Raw genomic sequence first — 15,887 nt, forward strand, 5'->3', positions numbered from 1 at the left:
CTCATTCACTATTTGCCTGAGGAGAGAGACAGTTTGTGACTTATTCTGATAAATATAGCATTTATTTTTTCACAATTTACAATTATATGGGTTATATATATTTATATATATATATATATACATACATACATATATATATGTACACACATTTGTAATTTCAAAACTGGGTATCCAGTACTTCCTACCAGTCTCACACACCAGTTCTTTTGTTTACCCCCAGACGTATTCAAGATCCAGTCTCCCTGGCCAGCAGTTTACTCGACGCAAGGTCGAGCTGAAGAAATCATGACCTCAACGGGAAGTTGGACAGGGTTGACAACTCAAAATTAAAACCGATAGATCGCAACAGATACACAACAGGTGAGTGAAAAGAGACGAGGTATTTATTATTCAGGGAGAATGTTTGTTGCATTGAATTAACCATACGTCCATTAAGTACTTATTGCCTCTGTTAGAAGCTGCGTAGAACCAATGCTTGTGTTATGAGATTTATTATTATTATTATTATTATTATTATTATTATTATTATTATTATTATTATAAAATAAAACATAGTACCATGAGTCTTTAAATGGAGAAACAAATCCACAGTTATATATGGGTATCTAAATGCATTTAAAAATAAATCTCTGGTGATTTACTTTTAGATATATGTTGGCTACTCATACAGAACTGTGGATTTGTTTTTCAGTTATTATTATTATTATTATTATTATTATTATTATTATTATTATTATTATTATTATTATTATTATTATTATTATTATTATTATTATTAGTTCCAAAAATCATTTGTTCCTGCTCTGAAGTTTCATCTGAACTGGCTAAATTTAAAACCGGAATCCAGCTTTTATTATTATTATTGTTATTATTATTATTATTATTATTATTATTATTATTATTATTATTATTATTATTATTCCAAAAATTATTTGTTCCTGCTCTGAAGTTTCATCTGAACTGGCTAAATTTAAAACCGGAATCCAGTTTTTATTATTATTATTATTATTATTATTATTATTATTATTATTATTATTATTATTATTATTATTATTATTATTATTATTATTGTTCTGAAGATGAACCCTATTCATATGGAACAAGCCCACCAAAGGGGCCACTGACTTGAAATTCAAGCTTCCAAAGAATATTAAGGTATTCAGAGAAATAGAAGAATGATACAAGGTGTCGATTATGTCAAAGTACATAACTGATCCTGATCGACTCCTAATCCTTCGCGCTTCCTTCTTTACCTGTTTTTGAAAGTTAAAGCAGCACATTAGGCCTGCTTTTCCCTTTGAACTATATAGATGCTGCTTTTATTACTAAAAGCTGTTTAAAGTGCGTATAATTTTTCACTAACGTCTTCACTTAATGACTTAGTATTAAAGAATATCTGGAAATGTACGACGTGAAAGAAGAAAGAGTTTGCGAAATAAAATATATATATATATATATATATATATATATATATATATATATATATATATAATATATTACATATATATATATAAATATATATATATATATATATATATATATATATATGTAATATATATATATATATATAATATATATATATATATATATATATATATATATATATATATATATATATATATATATATATATATATATATATACATATACATATATACATATCACTGTAGAATACATATAGAAAATATCATGACATCCGCACCTGATAAAAAGTAAATAAAACATCCCCAACACAAAAACTGACGAACGGAATATGAATGAATTCAAAACATTCCAAACGCTTGAAAAAATAAAAAAAAAAAAGCTTCGCTACCGAACGAAATCATTGTCCGCTTAAATTATTGTTTTCATTTCATTTTTAAATTTTTTTTTTCAAAGTCAGTGGATGATAATCCCTTTGCAGAACTGCTGTAGACTTCTCCACAACAGTGCGATGCTGAGTGATTGGCAAACTCTCACCAATGATTGGAACCGTTTTTGCGGACTGTTGAAATAACACGAATATGGAAAACATGGATAAACCTTTCGGATTTGTGGACTGTATCTTTGCTGGAATTTAATTTCGCGGTTAATTCTCTGCGTAAATGGAATGCAGTAAAAGTTGTTAAAAAACTTTGAGGGAAACTTATTTTGGTTGTCTAAATTCTATAACAATAAAGGAGATAAGTTTGTGTAAAAAAAAAAAAAGTAAAAATGCGCCGAAGTCTCTTCGACGCAATCGAGTTTTCTGTACAGGCGCTACAGCGTATAATCAAGGCCACCGAAAATAGATCCATCTTTCGGAGGTCTCGGTATAATGCTGTACGAAACGCGACCCATGAAACTTTAACCACGGCTCGGTGGTGGCCTGTTCTATGTCGTCCCCAGAAGCAAGGTTATGGCTAACTTTAACCTTAAATAAAATAAAAACTACCGAGGCTAGAGGGCTGCAATTTGGTATGTTTGATGATTGGAGGGTGGATGATCAACATACCAATTTGCAGCCCTCTAGCCTCAGTAGTTTTTAAGATCTGAGGGCGGGTAGAAAGTGTGGACAGAAAAAGTGCGGACGGACAGACAAAATCGGCACAATAGTTTTATTTTATAGAAAACTAAAAGGCAGATCTTAGTGATTTGGTACATTACTTCCAAAACGTGTGATCATGAAATAGGACAAAAGCAAAAACAAAAATAAAAAAAAAAATTTCTTTTACGGATTTTATTTAAACCTCTTACCTCTATTTATTTCTTGTTAGAGATTTTCTTAAATTCACAGACTCCAGACATGTCTGCAAGAGTCTTTGTGGATTCTCTCTCTCTCTCTCTCTCTCTCTCTCTCTCTCTCTCTCTCTCTCTCTCTCTCTCTCTCTCTCTCAAGTGTCTTAGGCTTATGCTTCAGAGATATATACAAGTTTTTACTACCATTTTCTTATTTATATTTATATATATAAGAATATATATATATATATATATATATATATATTCATATATATATATATTCATATATATATATATATATATATATATATATATATATATATATATATATATATATATATATTCATATATATATATATATATATATATATATATATATATATATATATATATATATATATACATACACACATATGATACATTTTGAAATTCCTATTGAACAGAATCAGAGAAATATTTTTCAAATAGATACCATCAGGAGGAAGCATCATTTCACCAGAACAATAACGCAACACTTACCAAAAACAGCAATTCCCACAAGTACCACGAAATATAAGCACCGACAAAAATAAAGTCAGTCCACAAGAAATATTCAAAATGGATGCATAAGTCGTCACAGCAGCCATCCATCTGAGAGAGTGAGTGCAACGAATTGATGTGCTACGGATTGATGACATCAAGGAAGGAACCCGACTGAAATATTAGAGATTGATGAATGGACCCCCTCCCGGGAAGATCCATCAAAATGTCCGTCCATTGCGGCCGGTTCCACCCCCACCCATTTCCTCCCCTCTTCCTCCCCTTCTCCCTTTTATGGAGAGATGGTTTTCTTGGGGGAGCGTGGGGTGGGGGCGGCGGGGGAATTCCAGTAGTAATTAAAAGTTGCAATGGGAATCCATTGACGTCTCACATTCCGGGAATCACTATTAAGAAAAAATATGCCGTACATATTTCATAGAAATCTCGGACCGGCTGGAAAGTGGAAATTGAATATCAACTCGGGAGAAGATTGGAGACTGCTAGAACTTCCCCCCCCCCGCCCCCACGGCCGCTCTTCGCGAAAACCTCCCCAGAAAACCTAAGGGAGTGGAAAGCGAACGAAGGAAACTGGAAATTTATCGATTGACAATGAGTAACATGCGGTAATTATGTCCTTTGTTCGCAAATGAGGTAGAAAGAGGAAGGGTGCCCCCAAAAGAAGTGTGTGTCAAATGGAAAGTGCGAATTGGGGGGGAAACACCCGCCCCCCCCCCTAAAGATAAAGAGGAAGCGATGATTGAGGAGGAGGGAAGATAAGGACAGAAAAACATCGGGAGGACGAAGGAAATGTGAGAGAGAGACGAATGATCAGGCAATTCTTTGAGACTGAAGAAGTTACGAAGGAAATGACATATATAATATGAGCCGAAGTATCATCGGCGCAATCGAGTTTTCTGTACAGCGTATATAATCAAGGCCACCGAATATAGATCTATCTTTCAGTGGTCTCGCTATCATGCTGTATGAACTGCGGCCCATGAATGTTTAACCACGGCCCCGTGGTGGCCCTGACCTATATCGTTGCCAGAAGCACGATCATGGCTAACTTTAACCTTAAATAGAATCAAAACTACTGAGGCTAGAGGGCTGCAATTTGGTATGGTTGATGATTGGAGGGTGGATGAGCAACATACCAATTTGCAGCCCTCTAGCCTCAGTAGTTTTTGAGATCTGAGGGCGGACAGAAACATTCAGACGGACAGACAGATAGCCATCTCAAGAGTTTTCTTTTACAGAAAACTAACTGGATGATGCGAAGGTATTTCAATTGGTATTTTGCTTACGTTGAAAGATTGTACGTGTTACACAGATGATTACGTAATGCTAATTGAAAAAATGAGCCGCAGTTGTCATTTAAATGTGGCGGTCGTTAACTTAGAATATACAAAAGCTCTTTCACTTCCAGAAGCTATAAAGTAATTGGACGTCTTCGCTAATGGAGCACCGAATTGCTGGAGACATTAACCTCTCTCTCTCTCTCTCTCTCTCTCTCTCTCTCTCTCTCTCTCTCTCTCTCTCTCATACTGTCTTTTCCTCTCTCTCTCTCTCTCTCTCCCTCTCTCTCTCACATACACACATACTGTCTCTCTCTCTCTCCTCTCTCTCTCTCTCTCTCTCTCTCTCTCTCTCTCTCTCTCTCTCTCTCTCTCTCTCTCTCTCTCACACACACACACTCTGTCTCTCTCTCTCTCTCTCTCTCTCTCTCTCTCTCTCTCTCTCTCTCTCTCTCTCTGTTTTCCTCTCTCCCTCTCCCTCACACACACATATACACATACATACTGTCTTCTCTCTCTCTCTCTCTCTCTCTCTCTCTCTCTCTCTCTCTCTCTCTCTCTCTCTCTGTTAACCATCTCCCCAACACTCAAAAGTGCGGGAGATTAGTGGCAAAGAGCATTTGTAACCGTCCTACGGAGGCCGTTCTTTGTGAATATTTGATGCAAGGAAGATCTATGGAGCGACGCCTGCACGGATATTTATTGCTGGCAGGACAGAGCGAGAGAATTATTCGCGGCCAAAACCAGGAAAAGACGATAGCGTCGGAAAAGCGGAATTAGTAGAACTCAGCCTCGTCATTTCCGTAGATATTTACGTAGTTTTTAAGAGGGAATGTGGATGAGCTTTTGCCACGAATGTGTAGAGAGTGATTTAAGTTCTAGTTAGTAGAGAAGTGTGTTACCGACGACCTTTTTTCAAGTGAAGTGTGAAGTGTGGTTTGAATGTGAGAGATTCCTTGTCAATCATGACGCTTGTTGCTTCATATTTTTTTAAAAGGAATATGGACGATCTTTTCCCTGTAAAGTGTAAAGCGTGATTCAAGTTCTAGTCAGTAGGGAAATGTGTTACAGACCATTTTTTTAAAGTAGAGTGTGAAGTGTGACTTGAATGTGAGAGATTCCTCGTCAATCATGACGTATGTTGCCTCACGTTCAATTATACTCGAACCGGATTTTCCGTTTATGAAAGATGGGTCATTACAATTATAATTATCCGCGCAATTACAGTGATCAGTGAAATAAAGAGTTCCAGAACTGTGAAAGATTGATACCTGGTTCCGGGCCGGCATCCGTCCAGTCGTTAAACGAGTGAGTGATTAATGGAACAGTCCGCTGATTAAAAATCGCAGGCGCTCGGAATGGTCTTGTTACAGAAGTCATTAGTGGGGAATGATGCCAGAGAGGGGTGTTGGGAGTTTATATATATATATATATATATATATATATATATATATATATATATATATATATATATATATATATATATATATATACTTATCTCTGTAAAAAGAAGGAGAGATAGAGAGATACATACATACGTACATATACTCCATGTACCTACATAATTTTTTCACAGATTAAAACGCTAGCTTAGTCACCAGACAATTCAGTTACATATCATTATACTAACGCCAACGATACGGACAGCAGAATATCGTCAGCGCAGGCCGGAAGGTCAGAGAAGAAAAAAGGCAGAACATAAAAAAAGGGGGGGGGGGGCGTTTGCTCTACAGCCCTTCAGCGTATCTCCAAGAAAACGAGAAATTCTCAACAAAAAACTTCTTATTTGGCCGTGGACTTTATTCTAACTACCTAGAGCCCGTTAGATATTTCCATTTTCGTTGCGTGGACCCTGGGCCCATTTTCCCCGGGATATAACCGAGTACCGGGACCTTTCCCTGAAAAAAGCGGGACGCCATATCTTGAAAACTAACCGTAGAGTTTTCTTGAAAATAATCTCATTATGTTTCCCACACTCAAATTCTTGTTGAAGTGACAATCTAACCTAACGCTGATAATCAGGGCTGGTGCAGTACCAGCATACATCTCAGGAATTTGCCGACCGGTAGATATTTCCATTTTCATTGCATGAACCCCCCTGGCAACATCCGGCGACCCAATCCATTACCTAAATTCTGGGGCCCATATCACCCCGGCTATTGTCTTTGACGACGCGGCAGTAACGCCCTTTGAAATGCCCCCCCCCCCCCAAGAAGAAAAGGCTTCGGGATGACTCTTGCTATTAAACTCCTACTACTGAAGCTGTAGATGAAGAAGTAGAAGTCTACATCGGGAGGAGAGTAAGCAAAAAGGAGCCGCCATTGAATGAGAGAAACCCCTTTCATTCCTTTTACCGTTCCTCCGTTCGTATTCGTTCTTCCATCGTCTTGCTTTCCTCAACCCTCTCCTAGCAATTGATTCAGAGCTGACTGACCTCATCAGAGGTCCCAGCGCTTGGCCTTTGACCTACGTTCTAGGTTCTGTTCTGTTCTGTTATTATTATTATTATTATTATTATTATTATTATTATTATTATTATTATTATTATTCAGAGGATGAACCCTATTCATTTGGAGCAAGCCCACCACAGGGGCCACTGGCTTGAAATTCAAACTTCCAAAGAATATGGTGTTATTATTATTATTATTATTATTATTATTATTATTATTATTATTATTATTATTATTCAGCAGATTATACCTATTCAAATGGAACAAGCCCACCAGAGGGGCCACTGACTTGAAATTCAAGCTTCCAAGGATTATTATTATTATTATTATTATTATTATTATTATTATTATTATTATTATTATTATTATACCTATTCATATGGAACAAGCCCACCAGAGTGACCACTGACCTGAAATTCAAACATCCAAAGAATATTATTATTATTATTATTATTATTATTATTATTATTATTATTATTATTATTATTATTATTATTATTATTATACCTATTCATATGGAACAAGCCCACCAAAGGAGACACTGACTAGAAATTCAAGCTTCCAAAGAACATTAAGGTGTCCTTTAGGAAGAAGTAAGAATAAGTAAAGGGAAAATACGGAAAGAAGAGATTCCACTTACCAAAAACAGAAAAAAAATAAACTGACAAATTAATAAACAGATCAATTCCACGAACGAGAGAAGGAGAAGGAAGGAAGAGATGAGAAAGGACCAATTCAGCAGTCAAGCGGAAAGGATTAAGATCCGATCTTTTCTAAAGACCGCTGAAGAGGCAGGGCGAAAGTTATGCAAATATGGATGCGGCGCCGTTGAAGGAGGTCACATGGATGAGCAATTTCTATGCTGATGAGGAGACTATACGCTGAGGAGGTGGAGGAGGGGGTGGGGGAGGAGGAGCCACACCGCCTCAGCCTCCGCCGCCGCCGCCCCAGAAAAGGACACAGGCTTCACTCATTTGGCGGCCGCTGTCTCACCTTGGCTGGTGGTTTTGAGGGGGCGGGGGGAGAGAGAGAGAGAGAGAGAGAGAGAGAGAGAGTTTGAGACAGACGAGAGAGACAGATATGCCGACAGAGAGAGAGAGAGAGAGAGAGTTTGTGACAGACGAGAGATAGAGAAAGAGTTTGAGACACGAGAGAGAGAGAGAGAGAGAGAGAGAGAGAGAGAGAGAGAGAGAGAGAGAGAGAGAGAGAGAGAGAGAGAGATAGAGAAAGAGTTTGAGACACGAGAGAGAGAGAGAGAGTTGAGACAGAGAAGAGAGAGAGAGAAAGAGAGATATGCAGACAGAGAGAGAGAGAGGGAGATTTTGAGAGAGAGAGAGTTTGTGACAGACGAGAGAGAGAGAGTTTGAGACACAAGAGAGAGAGAAAGAGAGAGAGAGTTTGAGACACAAGAGAGAGAGAGAGAGGGAGAGAGAGAGAGAGAGAGAGGCAGACAGACATAGATAGACAGACAGACAGAGCGAGAGAGAGAGAGAGACTTTAAGATAGAAAGAGAGGGCGACAGAGGTTCTTCGCACCGTGCCTTCCATAGGCCCCTAGCTGCAACCCCTTTCGTTCCTGTTACTGTACCTCCTTTCATATTCTCTCTCTCCCATCTTACTTTCCACCCTCTCCAACTGTTTCATAGTGCAACTGCTTTGAGGTTTTCCTCCTGTTACACCTTTCAAACCTTTTACTGTCAATTTCCGTTTCAGCACTGAATGACCTCGTAAGTCCCAGTGCTTGGCCTGTGGCCTAAATCCTTAATCCGGTTCAATCATGGAGGTCAAACGGATGGCAAATTCCTCTAAATCTCTCGTTAAGAAAAATAAGCAAAACGTGTATTTATATACTGAATAAATATTACAGTGGCAAGTATTACCATGGCAGCTATTACTATGGCAAATATTACAGTGGTAACTATTACCATGGTAGCTATTACCATGGCAACTATTACCATGGCAACTATGACAATGGCAAGTATTACCATGGCAAATATATATGGCACCTGTTACCATGACAACTATTACCATGGCAAGCATTACCATGGCAACTATTACCATGGCAACTGTTACCATGGCAAATATTACAATGGCAAATATTAAGCATGGCAGCTGTTACCATGGCAAATATTACAGTGGCAACTATTATCATGGCAACTATGACGGTGGCAAGTATTACCATGGCAACTAATACCATGGCAACTAATACCATGGCAACTGTTACCATGGCAACTATTACCATGACAATTATTACAATTGCAACTATTACTATGGCAACAATTTAACAGTTCCCAGATTATCCTCCCGTCCCTGAATCCAGACGGTGCCAGGAACACAGGAGTCATTCACAAAAGGTGAACGAAATTAGCCACCGAGGAATTTTCCAAAGCCACTAGGGGGTGGGGGGGGCGAAGGTGGCCACTCCGCCATCTTCGGAATGGCGTCGACCGTCAACAAGAACCACGAAACGCAGCGGCGGCAGCCAATAAAACCGAGTCCTCGACCACGCCAATGACAATGGCATTAACATAAGCAAATTTGCATAGCTGTCAATATCATTTATGTTGATTTAGATTAGCGCCGGCAGCAGTCTCTCTCTCTCTCTCTCTCTCTCTCTCTCTCTCTCTCTCTCTCTCTCTCTCTCTCTCTCTCTCTCTCAGCTGGAATTACTCACGCTCCGTCCCCACAAAACTGTTTGGCTGGAATTACATCCAGGAATTCAGCGTTGGGGGCGATGACGTTTATTTTATTTTATTTTTATTATTTCATTTTTTTCTTTTCGTCCCTTTTTCGTAAACATTTCCAGGGGATAATGTTTGTGGGAAGCACAGCAATTGTTATATTGAGGAAAGTGCAGTTTTTACTCAGAATGAATGCGTCGGTTCGTACTTTTATAAGTATTATTGACACAGCACAAGGCATATCGTTACTACATGCGGTATTATTGACACAGCACAAGGCATATCATTACCACATGCAGAATTATTGACACAGCACAAGGCATATCACTACTACATGCAGAATTATTGACGCTGCACAAAGCAGATCATTACTACATGCAGAATTATTGACACAGCACAATGCATATCATTACCACATGCAGAATTATTGACACAGCACAAGGCATATCATTACTACATGCAGAATTATTGACGCTGCACAAGGTATATCATTACCACATGCAGAATTTTTAACACAGCACAAGGCATAATATCGCTACTACATGCAGAATTTTTAACACAGCACAAGGCATAATATCATTGGTACATGCAGAATTATTGACACAGCACTAGAAGTTATCAGAATAGAAGAATGCCACAGCATGTTTATTATTTTTACGAAAATAATATACTTTTGCTCATAGAGAATTTGTGATTTTTGCTCAGTTACGTGACGGAAGAAATTATTATTCTAATTTCTTTGTTTTTTTCGTCTTCCAAGCCTTCTGATTTATATATATATATATATATATATATATATATATATATATATATATATATATATATATATATATATATATATATATATATATATATTTTTTTTTTTTTTTTTTTTTTTTTTTTAAAGCTATGAGTCTTCTAATTGGAAATAACAATATGATGAATAACTAAAGGACCACTTTTTAAAACTCTATGACTGCAGGCGTTACTTAAGGTTCTTTGTAGTGTGCCGTTCCTGTTATTGTACCTCCGACCTTCTCAACCCTCTCCTAACAATTGTTTCTTAGTGCAACTGCTTTGAGGTTTTCCTCCTGTTACACCTTTCAAACCTTCTTGCTGTCAATTTCCATTTCAGCACTGAAATGACCTCTTAGTCCCAGCAATTGGCCTTTGGCCCAAATTCTATATTCTGTTCTGTTCTTCAAGAATTTATGAAATTTATGACAGAAATCTACAGAATTAACATATTAATTACAAGACAGCTGAGACGTAATGAAACCATAAATGCGAAAATCTCAAATAACTGATTTGAAACACGGGGACGTCCGCCTCTATTCATTTAAATTTAACGTAATTGGCAATTGATGTCAGCTATTGTTTGTGCACCGTGTTTATGGGATCCTTGGAACCGGCTTCCACTGTTACCAATTCCCAGCGGTGCCATTACTGCGCCTGCTGATGATGGGTCACCACGCTCGCGGACCCCTCATTATGGTAACTGTGATCCTCCGCTTCCCGCGCGCGAGCGCGCTCCTCCCTAATCCATCGAGCCACCCTACTTCACACTCATTATTTTGTCACCCTACACTCCCTCTCTACACTGTGGAATAACGTTTTTTCCCCTGTGTCCCTACTTCTTTTTCTTCTTCTTGTCGATTCTCCAATTCTCCACATTCCCCCTTACAAGACAGAGACCTTCCGGACCCCATCGCTCCTTAAAGGCAATTAGAGGCGACTTTTTTCCACTCCCTTATCTTTTTCGCGTCGTTAATTCGCCTGGAGTTTGCCTGTTTCCTATTGGGCAGATCCACAAACAACGCTCACAACGGAGAAACAAATAGGCAGTTATGTATGGGTGTAAATGTTTATTCAAAATGAATCTCTTTTGAGAGCTTTTGGCAATCTGTTCGATTCACCTTTTTCAGTCTTTAAAAGTAAATCTCTTCAGAGAGCTTTCGGGAATATGTCCGATTCCCCTTTTCAGTCTTTAAAAATAAATCTCTGTGGATTTGTTTCTCCATTTCAAGACTGATGATACCTTGAGTATTAGTTTTCTGTGAGAGAAAACTGTTGTGCCGGCTTTGTCTGTCTGTCAGCACTTTTTCTGTCCGCCCTCAGATCTTAAAAACTACTTAGGCTAGAGGGCTGCAAACTGGTATGTTGATCATCCACCCTCCAGTCATCAAACATACCAAATTTCAGGCCTCTAGCCTTAGTAGTTTTTATTTTATTTGATGTTAAAGTTAGCTGTGATCGTGCGTCTGGCAGCTCTATAGGACTGGTCACCACCGGGCAGAGGTTAAAGATTCATGGGCCGCGGCTCATACAGCATTATAGCGAGACCACCGAAAGATAGATCTAATTTTGGTGGCCTTGATTTTACAGAAAACTCGATTGCATTTTTAACTTGCTTGTTTTCGTTCGTCCTGGTGAAAATCGCAAGACTATTCCAGGTAAACTCAGACCAAGTGTGTGTGTGTGTGTGTGTGTGTGTGTGTGTGTGTCTTACAAATTGCAGAAAGTTGGTTTCCGAGACATCCTCCTTTTTCCCTCGGCGACGAATCTTTGTGTTTTCGCAAGCGAACGTATCTTTCAAAGCCCTCGGCGCATTTCGCGGCGTTCCTTGACTTTCTGGCAAAGAGTTGCCAGCTAATGGTTTCGGGAGGCAAGTTTGCAAATAGGTTCTGCCCCTCAGTGAGTGTTTGCTCTGAAAATAACGCTCTGTCTTCGGTGAACTTTGGGCGACGGGGGCGATCTGGGTATCTCTCTCTCTCTCTCTCTCTCTCTCTCTCTCTCTCTCTCTCTCTCTCTCTCTCTCAAGAAGACTTTAGACAATGTCTTGTTTGAGTTGCCAAACTGTCTTTTTTCTTAGAATTTCATTAGCATGTCTTCTGCCTCTGTGTGAGTCTGAGTGTCTGTGACATTTCCTCAGATAGATTGCTCAAGTTGTTTCGGACGATACCTTTTTTTTTTTTTTTTTTTTTTTTTTTTTAAGAAAACTATGCAAATGAAATGAACGGGAAGTCATTCGACTCCTGTAAATACTTTCTCGAGTTTGAGAAGAAGCCAGAGGGAATCCGCATTATTTTTGAGGGCGAGAGACTTTGAGGTATATAACGCATGGAATATAATGGAGTAGAATTTAGGCCAAAGTCCAAGCACTGGGACCTATGAGGTTATTCAGCACTGAAAGGGAAATTGAAAGTAGAAATTTTGAAAGGTGTAGCAGGAAGAAAATGTCGCAATTGCACTATGAATCAATTGTTAGGAGAGCGTGGGGAGTAAGATGGAAGAAAGAGAATATGAAAGGAGGCGCAGTAATAGGAATAGTAATGAAAGAGGCTGCAAAGAACCTTAAGTAATGCATACAGTGTACAGCGTGAGGTTCACTGACGGCACGAATCAACCCTACGGGGAGGTATATAATGCAGATCAGATCCTGTCGCCGAAGACGCCACTCTCGGCAATTTACGCTTCTTCTCCCTTTGCCGGCCCCCAAATTTATCGCGGCGGATGCAAATATAATATATTAGTCCATAATTAGTAAGGATGTTGACACATTAAATCTCGGAAAACAGACGCGGCTCTTAGGTTCATTTCCATTATCCCATTGATTTCAGAGATCGGGTAGATAGTGAGACGGTGCTTCACTATGGTGGTTTCAGTAGGGTATCATCATTTTCCCGTAATACTGCCCTAAAATGGAAACTGCAGCATCTGAAGAAAATTTTAGGAATTGAGATATGCCACCTATTGGGCTCTTGAAACACTCATACACAAGTTGTTGCAGCAGTTTCAGAATGATTCTTTAATGCTTTATTTAGGGGGTCCCATTTACAGTTTCTGCAAAATCAGTAGTAAGGCAAGGAAAAACTGCAGCATCTGCAAAATTTTAGGAATTGAGATATGCCCCCTATTGGGCTCGTGAAACACTCATACACAAGTTACTGCAGTTTCAGCATGATTCTTCAGTGTTTTATTTAGGGGTCCCATTTGCAGTTTCTGCAAAATCAGTAAGGCAAGGAAAAACTGCAGCATCTGCAGAATTTTAGAAATTGAGATATGCCACCTATTGGGCTCGTGAAACACTAATACACAAGTTACTGCAGTTGCAGAATGATTCTTCAGTGTTTTATTTAGGGGGTCCCATTTGCAGTATCTGCAAAATCAGTAAGGCAAAGAAAAACTGCATCTGCTAAATTTTAGAATTTGAGATATGCCACCTATTGGGCTCGTGAAACACTAATACACAAGTTACTGCAGTTGCAGAATGATTCTTCAATGCTTTATTTAGGGGGTCCCATTAGCAGTTTCTGCAAAATCAGCAGTAAGGCAAGGGAAAACTGCAGTATCTACCATTTTTCTCAGTTTTGCATTTTTGCAGATACTGCAGTCTTCCATTTTAGGGCAGAACACATCTGAAAGGATGCATCAAAAGGCCTTAAATAAAAATTAGTGACCGCGAGAAAGAAAGAGGTGGATGGAACAGTTCCGTGCAAGTGTTATTCAACAGCAGAATAACCTGTATTGGTTTACTGGAAGTAGATAATGCTATAGAATGTTCTGCTTTGGGGGATTCTTCCACGATTCAGAAGCTAATGAGTCAGTTTTATGAGCGTATACATACAGACATACATATGCTTATATATATATATATATATATATATATATATATATATATATATATATATATATATATATATATATATATACTGTATATATATTTATGTACACACACATAAACATACATATGTATGTATTATATATGTGTCGTATTGGCTACTTTTAAGACTGCCCATTATGAAAAATGCTGTATTTGTAATGCTTAGGAAATAATGACAGAATCCCTATAACTGTTCCTTTTGGCTGCAAAAATCCATTACGAGCGTCAGATTTTGATACATTAGGCGATGTAAAAGCGGTGAACTTAATTTGGCCAAGTTAACTATTTTCAGTGATCAAGTTTAAACTGGAGTTGACTGTATCGCGTACATTTTGATTCACAGAGCTAACTAAAGCCTTCATAGGCTTCATTTACATTTAATCTCATAATGATTAAGGTAATGATTACCACAATAATCAAACTAATGTCAGCGTATGCCAAGTCTTCTTAGAGAACTTCGCATCTGATTTAACTTCATACAAATCAGATCTTTTTCTCTCGACCTTTTGGCTAAGGGTATGACCCCGCCGTCACTCATCCGGGCTAATGACGTAATCCCATGACCAAAATCCTCCCCGTAAGCGCCGTAATCCGAAACCCGATGAGATCTAATCTCCTGGTCTCTTGTTTACGAAAGCGACAGCGACTTCGTCATTCGTATCCGCGATAAGTCTTCTTCTTTCCTTTACGAAAACGCATTACCGAGGCATTACCATACGATCGAGGGTATTCCGCGGATATGGCGCCCCATATCGGGAAACATCAGATAATTAAAGGGAGCAAAGTACGATAATAACTGTATGGAAAAACTATGCCGGGGAATGGGGGAAGGATTAGAGACGAATGGCAACTCTCCCTCCCTCCCTCCGAGGGAGAGGGGGAAAAATGAGCGCGGATTACCATACGAACCGAGGAAAAATGACCCATTTTCTCTCATCATTCCGTATTAGCAACATCTCATCCTCATCCTCCCCCCCTCCTCTATCCATCCCTCTCCCCCTTTCCTCCCCTCGGGGCGCCAAGATGAATATGTATGAGGTGTATGGGTGCAATATGATGTGCTCTGTGGCCTCCGAAGTCGGAGAGGCGCGCGAACCACGCTGGGGGGCGAGAATCTGATGCGGGCGCCATGGCGGCCGGCCGGCCGGACGTGCTACAGCCAACAACGGAATAACGAGACACAGAGACAACAGGCCACCAGCCATTTAACCTCATCGGTTAATGGAAATTAACTGTCGTTTACCGGAAGTTAGGCGTTTCTCGGCCTCTAAGGGCGGACGGTGCTGTGCATTAACATTATAGGACATATTGGCACAGAACAATGCTTCTGTTGCCGACTTGTGTGTCGGGGCTTGTTGCAATTAGGCGAGTGTTGTTTCTCGGTAAAAAAAGAATGTTTAAGTAACTGGCAAAAAATATTAATTGATCGTTATAATGTTTATTTAAGTATTTTCATAAAACTGGCTTCATTTCTGATGAAGAAATCCGTGGTAGATGATAAGTTATTAGTTTTGATAACAGTTGAAAACTATGGTAGATGATTGATGTAAAGAACTATAAGCAATTACTTTTGAAAACTATGGTAGATGATTGATATAAAATAA

The 15,887-nt window shown here is 38.8% G+C and overlaps 1 long non-coding RNA gene across 1 annotated transcript in view; it reads left to right on the forward strand.

Annotated features, from left to right (window-relative positions):
• LOC136840713 (uncharacterized) overlaps positions 1 to 15,887 on the forward strand; it is a 114,471-nt gene that overhangs the window by 66,506 nt on the left and 32,078 nt on the right. Inside the window, exon 2 of the long non-coding RNA XR_010853710.1 lies at positions 221 to 360. This is a non-coding gene — a long non-coding RNA (uncharacterized lncRNA). The remainder of the gene's footprint in view (positions 1 to 220; positions 361 to 15,887) is intronic.

The sequence above is a fragment of the Macrobrachium rosenbergii genome, chromosome 8, assembly GCF_040412425.1.
Source record: "Macrobrachium rosenbergii isolate ZJJX-2024 chromosome 8, ASM4041242v1, whole genome shotgun sequence".
Lineage (NCBI taxonomy): Eukaryota > Metazoa > Arthropoda > Malacostraca > Decapoda > Palaemonidae > Macrobrachium > Macrobrachium rosenbergii.